Raw genomic sequence first — 11,896 nt, 5'->3', positions numbered from 1 at the left:
TGGTTCTTTATGAACTATCCACTAAATTGTAACTTAAATAAAAATAAAGTGACTTTAGAATTATAAGTGACTCACTTTTTATAGTGGGTGAGAACACTTTTACATAAAGTAACTATAAAACATAAGTTACATGTGTTTTTTGAAAAAGTAACTCAACAAAAAGAAAGACTTGCACCCAAGACCTCTATTCTCATAAAATAAGTTTAGATCAAGTGAGCTAGTTTAAAAGGATATTAATTTTTGGAAAATAGGAAGGGTTTTTTTTTTTTTTACTCACTAAAGCTTTGGGGTGCGTGCTTTCTTGGAAACCCCCATTTTGCCTGCAAAACACAAAAACCAACTACACAAACCAAACAAACAAACAAAAGTATCCAAGCCTTACGACTTAAAGTTAGATTTGGCCAAAAACTAAATATTTTCCTTAATGTTTTTGATTTTCGAAGATCACAATAAGACGTAGTGGAAAAGAGCATACGGATGAGAAACAATCATTTCTTTCTTTGTCTGGTTTTCCTAGATCGCACAGAGTCATGGGGCAAAGAGCATACACAGAAATGAAAGATATAGATCTGCTAATAGAAAAAAATTACAGAGGACTATAAACTGAAATAAATAGAGAGATAAATAACTATAGCTGCAAATAAAGATTGTATACCTCCATATCTTAAAAATGACATAGCTAGGGCTACTGGAAACCTTTTTCCGTGACACTAGTGGGGTTCATGACACTAGTGGGATTCCTCACTAGAACAAATGCTCCTAACACAATAGAGCAGTCCTCTCGGCCTCAAAGTGATCAGAAACAGTAGATCTAGGAAATGACACTTACATGCAGTTGTAGCAGCTTTGGATTTGGATCACCAATGGGTGCGGCCCTCAAATAGCTCTCATACCATGTAGAAATTTACAGTGTAAGTTCCTTAGATAGAACACCAAAGGAAACCACTCAAAAATAGATCACAGATCAGTACACCAGTATTCTTGACGTGGTTAAAACCCTCAAAGAGGGAAACAGTCCATGACCTGAGCCAATATGGCCACTTCAGGAAATTTATTAATGTAAAAGAAAGAAAAATTACATAAGCTTCTCTCATGAACAATCACCTAATAAATGACCCTCAATGCTCTTTAAATAGAGATCATGGACCAATCAGGTGTTAAGCCATGGACCAAGCGTCGGTAATGCCAACGAGAGAATGAACCATTAGGTCACTTCATGTCTAGAACGTATCGTGACCATCGGATTGTAAGTTACAAAAATTACACACTAAATAAGCACAATTTACCTAACTATACACTATACCAAGTTATACATAATTATTTCCGATGTGTCGGAATATCCTAACACCTTTAGTTTTTCACAGCAATTAGAAGTCAGTGAGATGTGAGAGAGCATAGATTATTCAAAATTTAATGAGGCTGCTAGTAGTGAAAAACATTTAGCAATCAAATATGATTAAAATTAAAATTTTAAGGAACTTTAATTAGATTTCATAGCTTATAGCCTTCAAAAAATATGCAAATGGATTAATTCTTCAATCCCTCTATAAGCCTTTAATGCCAACTGAGAAAGATGGGCTTAATGCTCATGGCAAAAGGAAATTAGGCCTCCCAATGAAACCCTTTTGGCCCTCTCAAGGAAACAAGAGTTAGAGAAAATAATTTATGTCAAATTAACTTTGAAAAGCCTCTTGACTCCAAGGAAGAACGCCTGCAAGATAGTCAAATAAATCTCAGAAAATTCATATCTACTGCCTAAATAGAAAGAGGTCACAGTCAACCTCTAAACTGAATATGGTTAGATTCAGAGATTAAGGGAACTTGATTAATGCCTAAAGCCTTCAAGACAAAGAAAACATAAGTGATCAGGATGCATACCCTTAAAACTTCTTACGCAAACTGAAAGAGACAGACTATTATACTTATGGTAATGAGAGTAAAAGGTCTATAATAAAAAAGGTTTTCTATCCCTAAAAAAATGATTTTGAAGCAAAAGGAAAGCTTAAAAAATCTTGAGGCCTGCCAGAAATCAGAAAAATAAATAAATAAATAAATAATCCAGGGAGAGAAGGGATTCACTATAAGCTCTTGGTCCTCAAAAAAATGATTCCAAATATCTACTAAACCATAAAAATAAACCTTTCAGCTTTGCGGCCTTGAAGAGAAAGGATTTACAAAAAAAAATAAAAATATTTGACAGTCTCCAAAAGATATGATGTTATCCTTCAAACCCTAGCTGCAAGAATTGGTGAAGGCTAGGCATTTAATGAAAAATTTCAAGAGGTAATGCATGATGTGTAGAAAACCTACGTTGATTGGTTAATTATGTATATAGATAATGCTCTTGTATTTTCAAATTCTATTTAACAACATTTCAAACATTCAAAGAAAATTCTACAAGTCATAAAAATGCAACACTGGTGGTCTTAAAGAAATGGATGGATCTATTCAAAACTATGATCAAGTTTTTTGGACATAAATTATCTAATGGCGATATAGCCTTACAACAACATGTGATTGAGTTTGTTGATAAATTTCCTAACAAGATCACAAGTAATACCCAATTACAAAGGTTCCTTGGAAGACTAAATTATGTAAGTCATTTTTACAAAGATTGTGCCAAGGACAAGAAGATATTGAATGAAAGGCTATCAAAGAATCCATCAGTATGGTCTAAATCTCATACTAAGTTTGTAAAGAACATTAAAGAAAAGGTAAGAAATTTTCCTATACTCTATGTTGTAGATGATGAGATTCCCAAAATTTCCAAATCTGATGCAAGTGAAGCGGGATGAGGAGTAGTTCTAAAGAAAGTAATATATAATGGTAAGAAGATCAGAGAAGAAATCATTCAATTTTCTTCAGGAACATGGAAAGAAAGAGAAAATAATTATGCAAATATAAACAAAGAGATTAAAGATACTCTCAATGCAAGTAATAAATTTGAAATATTTTTGGTAAACAAAAAATTTGTGATAATAATAAATGCTTCAGCCATGAACAAGGTCTTAAACAAAGAAATTAAAAAGGAAAGTGAAGCGAAACTCACTAGGTGTGAGGGTCTCTTTGAAAATTTTGACTTTAACATTAAACATATAAAAGGGAGTAAAAATTGTATCCCATACTTTCTCAACCAAGAAAATCTACAGAAAAAGCATTCAAGTGAGCATGGAAACAATCTGGGCAATCTAGTCTACAAGTGGTAGCACAATTGACAAAAAGCATGTTGGAAAGCACTTGCAAATCCATGTTATCGGAAGTTCAATCCACCAAAAATGTCTCACCAATGAAACCAAGAGATAAAAAAAAAATAGGTGAGGCAAAAAAGAAATCGAGCGAGCGAGAAAAGATTTCAAAATTAGGTGAGCGAGGGAAAATTTAAAAAGAAAGTGAGCAAGGGAAAATTTCAAGTGAGCGTGATCATATCTCAAGTGAGCAAGAAATCAAGGACCAACACATGGCCGTAATCACAGAATGGAGTAATGGCGAGGAACATGTTCAACAATTTCCTTACAAAAAGTCTTGGTAAATATACAGAGAAGAGTGGAAACTGACATGGGAGCTTAAAAGCACCCAAGTTCTAGATATGAATCTTCATCCCAATACTGCATTAACCCAACTAGTCCCAGAAGTACAAGCAAGAACGACCTCAATTGTGATTGTACCTAACATGGTTTATGAATGAGCACTAAGAATAGTAATGAAAGAATAAAATGATTTAACATATCAAATTATGTGACATCAATCTCCTTTGGCAACAAGTCGATAATAGAGAAGGGATAGTGCACCAACATTGTAGCCTAAATTGGACCCAAAACTCTCAATGAATGGCCCAACAAAAATCTCGTCCTTTGATTTGCTAGTATTGATTGTAATTATAATCAGTGTAAAAACTTATGGTTCAACTTATTATGCAAAGATAACATAGGAAAAAACCTACACTATTCTCTTCAAGGCTTAGTACATACAACATTATCTAAATAAGGACCTGAATGGTTGTTAGATTGGTGTAAAACATTCGGGATTAACCGGAGCGTAGTGGACCCATGGATTATTAAAGAAAAATATAAAAGTTTTGAGATTCCACTCTCTAAGGTAGAAGATCTCCAGTATGCTGAAATTATGAATGAAGAATACATGATGAATGTTTTCTTCAACTCACGTCATCAATGGTTCATAAAGATTAAAATAATTGTACAAAACCTGCAAGGGAGACCCATTATTATTTGGAAAGTATTCTCCAAGTGGAGCATGTTTAATTATGGGGAAAACATACCCTGGTTCTAACATGCGTTTTTTACTAGAAGAGGGGTCTATTCTTATCAAACAAACCCATTTGTCTATACTAGATTACTTTACATTTGATTCCTCTAGGTTTCGAAGGACTTCTCTAACTAAAGGTGAGGATTGACACACATCCTAGAGAATCCTTGGAAATGTAATCTAAAGAGTTTGTCCAGTATGTCTAAATCCTTACTTTTTGGGTGATTCCTATGTGAATTGTCAAGGATGCCATAATCCAAAATGATGCCCCACGCTCCTTCGAAGATCTATAAATAATGTGGATGAATTCGTTCTCCTCACTTGGAGCCAGTGAGTCTTGAGCTTGTATATGCTCTGCAATTGCACCTTGTGTGATCTCCTTGCATCTAAAGGAATCTCACATTGGTCCTTAGTTAGAGTTCGATAATCCTATACAGTTGCATGGGAGTGCATCTAAGAACCTAAAGTGGCAGGACTCTTAGGATATTTAGAGTTTGTTTGTTAGAGTTTGTAAAGTGTGCTTCGATATGTACTATTAATCCATTCAACGTTGTTAATAAGAATAAAACTTTTATGTAATTGTGTTTGGTATATTATTTTATGCCTCTTCTGCATAAAATTTGTTTTGAATTTGCTCGAGATTCACTTAAAACCATGAAACACTAATTAAGCTAAATCCCATAGAGGCAAGAGGTGAAGTAAATTGAAATTACTACAACATGTTGGAATGCAGGTTGTAATTGCATGAAAGATTATATAAAGGTTTTCAAAGTTTATGAAGTACAAAAAAACGTCTAAAATCAAACTCTTTACCTCTTCCAGAGATCCTCTGAAAAATTGTTATCCATGTCCCCCAAATAGTGTGTAGAGCTATTGTAGAAATAATATGAACCGCAAAATAAACTCAATCAATCAATATGACGGTCTTCAAATTAATATCGGCAAAAAATAATCGCTAACGCAACCTTAAATCTCATCATGATTACTTATCAAAATATTTTAAAAGTTTCTAGTATTAAAGAATAAAAATAACCCAAATTCATGAAGCTGCCATCAAATAATTTAAAAGTTTAAATAGGATCATTCAAATGCACCCGCATCAAATAGCTGTCATCAAATAACTTGAAAATTTAGATGGGATTCTCGTATTTAATTTAAAAGTTTAAATGGGATAACTCAAATGCACCTGCATCAAATAGCTGTCATCAAATAACTTAAAAGTTTAGATGGGATTCTCTTATTAGTCCCTGCCATCTGGCAATGGCCAGGGACTATAGTAATCGATCTGCGATGCTATAGCATTAATTCGGGGCGAATTTGAGCGGATTATGGCAGGGTGACCAAAGTTTTCGAATGCCGCTGTGTTTACCATTGTCAGGATAACCAAAGTTTCTGAGAGTGACCGTGTTTGCCTTCTTATTTGGCCTCTTCCCGAGGCGGAAGAGGCTGGACCTTAGGTTAACCCTACCTTTACCGTGTTTATTATTTGTGGCGGTCGATGTATTCATATTAATGTTACAGGTATGTTAGCATTAGTTCGCTAACATTTGTTTGCAGGTTTGTTTGCAGGCTCAGCTCTCAGGAATATGCTGGTATATATGAACATATATGCTACACCTGGCTACCCACATGGCGATTTCACCGCAAATCTACTGCATGTGAGTGTTGCTGCTTCTACTGCTTCATCTGTCGCCTATGCTGCCATCTGCGTGAATGGCTCTGCACGGGGAGCCAGAGCCAGCTCCTTCCAAGCTCCAGCTCCTTCATTGGCATCTGCTAGTTCTTTTGTTGGCTGCTTGGCTTTCGCTGTTGCTGGTTCAAAATGTATTTCAGGCAGGGCTAATATAGAACCAGAACAAGCTAAGCTTACAGAACCAGAGCAGAGCAAGCTAAGCTAACGAAATTCAGAACAAGTCAAGCTAACGAACATGGGTAAGATCGATACATACCTGAGCACCTCCTAGTTCTTTTGTTGGCTGCTTGGCTTTCGCTGTTGCTGGTTCAAAATGTGTTTCAGGCAGGGCTAATATAGAACCAGAACAAGCTAAGCACAGGTTGGGGCTCCACAGCCTGTACAGAAATGTCCAGATTTTCTGAAACAGCGGGCTCAGAAGAGACTAAACAACTTGCCATGGGTGGTGAGGGAAGTGAGGTCGGTCCTGAGCACAGTGCTGAAATCCAAATCAAATACTGTCAAGGGTAAAGCAGCCCACGCATTGAAGACCAAGGTTGCTGTTCTTGGCCTCATCAAGAACAAAAAGATATTCAGTGCAATTTCTCACAAAATGAATTCTCTGTTTGGACTTGAAGAGAGCCAAGGGCAATATTCCAGCGACAACAATACGGCATTGACGATGTATTATGCTTTGGCTCCGGTCGATGAGATTCCTTGTGAATATCTTCAGGAGCGCGAGCAGGAATTGGAGCATCTATCCCACGCAATTCTTCAGTCAGAGTCGCCCTCTGATAACCCTAGAAATTCTGTTTCAGCTATTGAGAGCTCGCGAATGTATAATCTGGATATCAATCACGAACATCTCGCCAATGAATTCTCTGTTTGGACTTGAAGAGAGCCGAGGGCAATATTCCAGCGACAACAATACGACATTGACAATGTATTATGCTTTGGCTCCCGTCGATGAGATTCCTTGTGAAGATCTTCAGGAGCGCGAGCAGGAATTGGAGCATCTATCCCACGCAATTCTTCAGTCAGAGTCGCCCTCTGATAACCCTAGAAATTCTGTTTCAGCTATTGAGAGCTCGCGAATGTCTACGTGCTCTGTGGCCACTGAGGACTCAATTGTGGTATTGTTCATCTGTATCTTAATACGGCGTGATCCATTGGACCCAGTATGCCCATTACGATCCATCTTTCTACTTGCTGGATTGTTGGAGTTTAGGTGTATGTAAACAACCACTATTCTGCGAAAAGATGAAAAAAACAGGGCTTAATGTGTTCTGCTCATCTGGGAGTGTTGGCAGCTGGATGAGACAAACCTAGAAGGCCATGAAATTGAAACTGGTGCATGTGCAGTGGACAGTTGGATTATCCTTCTGCCTCCTGTATTGACATATGACCATGATACAATGTTAAGTGGCATGGTTTAGTCCCTCCATGCTATCCCACGGAGAAGGAGGTGAGCCATGTGGCCCTGCTATCCCACGGAGAAGGAGGTGAGCCATGTGGCCCTCATCGGGCCCACATGGACGTGTTATAATTTTTAGTTTTCCAAGAGCTTCGTTTCCTTTTAATGTTAAATTACATCACTAATATACCCTCTTTGGTCATTTCAGGTTATACTTCTTTTACTCGTGTACAACTACCTGGTCTCTGTCTCATTTGTTTAAACTAATCTTCACTTGTCTGTTCTCCTGTGTCTATAAATTCTCTTTCTTAGCCCTCAGAGATTGCAGTGGAAGAAAGTTGGCTCGGAACCGAGAGAGAGATTGTGTTAGCTTGCTATGGCTGTGCAAAAGGAAACAACCAATGACAGTTTGAGCTCTTTGCTTTGCAACGGGGAACGTGATTTCCTGATCAGAAATAATGGAGACAAGGTACGATTGCTATACTTATAGTCTCTGTTATCATTTATTTTGCTGCAACATTGCATTTTTGTATTGAATCCAATGTAATCTACAGGTGAAAGTTGGAGAACTGGAAGGGAAACAAGTGGGTCTGTACTTTTCTGCCCATTGGTGTCCTCCATGCAAGGCTTTCACCCCCGTTTTGTCTGAAATCTATAAAAAGTTATTGGAGAAGGGGGACTTCGAGATTCTCTTCGTTTCTGCGGATTTTGATGAGAAGTCATTCGAGGAATACCACCACACCATGCCATGGCTTGCCCTGCCATTCTCAGATGGTAATACAAGGAAGAAGCTCTGTGATTTAGATGTTTTATCTCTTTGCAAAGTACAGGAAGTGAAAGAACACTCTTTTCTTTTCCTTTTTCTTTTGTGACTATCTCGTATGTGAGATTTATCTATTGGTTGCTAAACCTATTGTTACATTTCTACAGGAAAAAAGGCTTCTGAATAACATTCCCCAATATCAAACTTCATTGCAGAAATACATGGCACTGATGGACCTCGAGGTATTTCTATTGAAATATCCAAACTTTTATCGAAACCCGAGTATGGTCTGAGCATTTTTCTATTTCTCCTTTAAATGGTTTGAGCATTTTTCTGTTCTCCCTCCAATATCATCAATAGTTTTGGTGTCAGTCCCTTGTGGGCCATCTTTGGCATGTGGTTATTATCTATGTTAATATGAAAACTATCTGTCTACTGCAGTAGCATATATATTTATTATTACCAGCTTCTTAGCTGGTTGATACTACTGGAAGGAAATTGCATAAAATATGTTTGACAGTATAGTTTACTGGGTTACACAATTTCTCTTGGCAGGAGCGGAATGAAAGGTTATAAACTCCAATTCTTTTTTGTTAGGTTCATCCTTTAAATTTGTTTCACTGCGTTAAAACTTGCGAGGGTATGGTTTTTGCAGAGGTAAGATCCTAGAAATTTTGAAGAACTGGAGTGAAAGGAGTGTTAATGTTATAGTTGTCACTGATGGTGAACGCATTCTGGGACTTGGGGATCTTGGATGTCAGGTAAATTTCACAATTACAGGTTAGTTGCTAAACACTTGTTTCTTTTGTCAAGATAATTGATTTTCATATCATTTTGCATGAACATATTTACTTTGTATGCTAGCTACCTTAGCATTTTGTTGGTACTTTGATAAGATATGCCTGGGAGCTGGAAAGCTCATGATAGTTATTGAAACCATGCAAGAAGATTATAAATGAACAAATACTTTAGGAATTGATTTTCATATCATTTTTGCATGAACATATTTACTTTGTATAAAATTCTTGCTAGTTATTGAAACCATGCAAGAAGATTATAAATGAACAAATATTTTAGGATTTTCAATTTAATAAGCCTGTTTGTTTTTGCACTCTATTTTCAATAGACCAAGCAAACCTCTATAAAGAAAAACATGCACAATTGATTGATTAAATGACATTTTACGTCCTCATGACAGTTTGAAGACTTTGCCAATCACAATGCCTTTGAGTTGCTGGTAAAATATCGGAAAACCCATCTCGTGTTCAATGATGACATTCAGGTTTGCCTACAATGACTGATCATTTTGGTTATTTTACAATGCAACCTATGTAACAAACCAGGTTTTCAATGAAGAATCAGGATGCATCTTTTGTATTTCAGGGGACAGCTGCAGTGGTTCTGGCAGGGTTGGTTGCATCATTAAAGGCAACTGGTGGAACATTGGCTGATCATACCTTCCTCTTCCTAGGAGCCGGAGAGGTAAATCCAGCTTTTTGTGTGAACCATGCAAATGAGACAGACAAATTACTCTACACTGACTGAAAATAATGGTGATCTTATCTTCCAGGCTTGTATACAGAATTTCTAGGCCGGACACCAATCTCTATTACCTGCAGACATAGGTTTATGAGAATTTCTTTTGCCTTTCTGCTATGAAATCCAAAAGTTCTGCTTATGTTGTCCCCAACCAATGCAGTATTATATCTTTCCAACCTACACAATATTATAATAGAGTTTCTGAGCCAAATTGCTTTCAAGATTATGACTCTTTCTAAAGTGATTAGTCCAAGTTGTGGCCGCTCTTGAGTCTTTACTTCCAATTTCTTATCTAGATTGGAGGAAGATTTATTGTACTGGTTGCCGAGCTCCATTTCTACTTTCTAATCCTGCCTAAACTAGTCTTCTTCTGACTTTTTTGAAGTTTGTCTGTGTTCCATATCTCTTTATTTTCAGGAGCACATCCGTGCTTCCCATGCTTTTCAACTAAAGTTATTTGCTGCTTCTTCCTACAAACCCTACTTCCTCAACGCTAGTACAATTCAGTTAAATGAATTAAATCTGAAGAACTTGTATAGATTTTTATTATTTCATGTCTTTGTTCTACTTGTTATAGTTTGTTTAAGCCTGGCAATCCTATGTGGATTCTTGTGTTGCATGATGCATCCTTAAGCATTGTCAACTTTGTAGCAGAGACGACACAACTTTCTGTTGTGCCAACTGCCAAAGACAAGACCCACTTGGCACTCACTCTCTGATTGTGATGGATTGAGAGATGCTTTATACCTGTGGGAGATGGAGAAATGTCTTAGAGTTAGAGTTAGAGTCAAATGAGGGAGATATTTATTAAGTATTTCATGTTAGTAATTGCTTTGAGAATATGAGCTGAAACTTGCATCCCATGACTGTATTAAAGCTTAGATGCGTTCGCTTCAGCACTGCAGTTATAAAATGGGTGTAATTCAATGGTTTAATAGCACACAAATTGACTTGTTGCATGATGCTATATGACTGGTTTTCTTGAGCTGGCAGGGGAGCTTGGGAGCTTGTAAGCTGGGGCGCTGGATGGGGAGCCGATCGTGCTGAACAGCTAAAAGAGTTGGTAGCAACGGAGTGCTCATTTATCTGGAAAAGAATTTGAGAGAGATCGATACTATTTAGTAACTGCATGACTGCTTGTGAGTAATCTTCGCAAACAGAGTTGAAACATTTTTCATTAGTTCTACTTAATGATGGTTTGACCTGAATGACTATGCTGACTGCTTTTTATCAAATACTATACAGATTAACCGGGGGTTTGCTGATTGCTGGCTGGTTTTCTTGAGCTGGCTGGGGAGCTTGGGAGCTTGTAAGCTGGGGCGCTGGATGGGGAGCCGATCGTGCTGAACAGCTAAAAGAGTTGGTAGCAACGGAGTGCTCATTTATCTGGAAAAGAATTTGAGTACTTAGATTTTTAACTTGATGCAGGGACTTGCTGCATCGCAGCTTCCCTTGTTTAATTTAATTTAAAAGTTTAAATGGGATAACTCAAATTCACCCGCATCAAATAGCTGTCATCAAATAACTTAAAAGTTTAGATGGGATTCTCTTATTTTTAGATTTTAGGTTTAGATTTCCTAATGTTAAAATGATTTAAAAGTTTAGATGGAATTTTCTTTTTCTCTTTAAATGGGAATTTCATGGTGTTCAAATCATTTAAAAGTTTAAATGGAATTTTCTTTTTTTAGATTTAAATTCAAATTTTATAATCTCATTATGAGGCAAGGTTGGAAACTATTTAAAAATGGAAACATAAAAAATAAAGTTAACATAAGGTTGTATTTGATATAATCCTTGAAGTTTGACACCAACTTACCATTGTTTAATACAATCCTTTAACATAATCACTTCGATTCGAAAGAAATGCTAATGATATCGTGTTAGTGTATATATATTTTCCCATTAAATTAAATCACTTTCCAATTCAAACATTAAAACTGAACCTGTTCTATAAATTGAAAATTCCATAAACATATATTTTAGATAAATTCCAAAACAAAAGCTTCTTAAAAAAGCGTTAATCTCATAAATTCCAATGAATACTTCGATAAATTCTAATGAATAAAGACAGGGGATCGATCCAAGCATCGAACGAACAAAGTCCCCTAACCCTAACCCTGAGATTTAAACGGTCACCAAATTTTGAAATAATATTAATTAAATAAAACGAAATTGACTCACCACTTTCCTTGTTTTCCATTCCTATCTCAAATCTCCTAATCTTGGAATCATCCAAGGCCGATGA

General features: G+C 36.6%; 1 long non-coding RNA gene and 1 pseudogene across 2 annotated transcripts; both read left to right on the top strand.

Annotated features, from left to right (window-relative positions):
• The first annotated feature begins 6,992 nt into the window (after positions 1–6,992).
• Positions 6,993–8,221, top strand: LOC149237400 (putative nucleoredoxin 1 pseudogene; annotated as a pseudogene).
• A 52-nt stretch (positions 8,222–8,273) lies between these two features.
• LOC149237399 (uncharacterized) lies at positions 8,274–11,077 on the top strand. Of its 2 annotated transcripts, XR_016245262.1 has the most exons (6): positions 8,274–8,354; positions 8,768–8,892; positions 9,311–9,394; positions 9,496–9,594; positions 10,645–10,790; positions 10,897–11,077. It is a non-coding gene; the product is annotated as an uncharacterized LOC149237399 (long non-coding RNA). The 2 variants fall into 2 exon arrangements; XR_016245261.1 differs by having other exon boundaries at positions 8,282–8,892.
• Positions 11,078–11,896: the final 819 nt, after the last annotated feature.

Source organism: Pinus tabuliformis, chromosome 8 (assembly GCF_031772625.1).
Source record: "Pinus tabuliformis cultivar Carrire ecotype Pingquan chromosome 8, CPIR1, whole genome shotgun sequence".
NCBI lineage: Eukaryota > Viridiplantae > Streptophyta > Pinopsida > Pinales > Pinaceae > Pinus > Pinus tabuliformis.
This window is presented reverse-complemented; position numbering and strand designations above follow the sequence as displayed.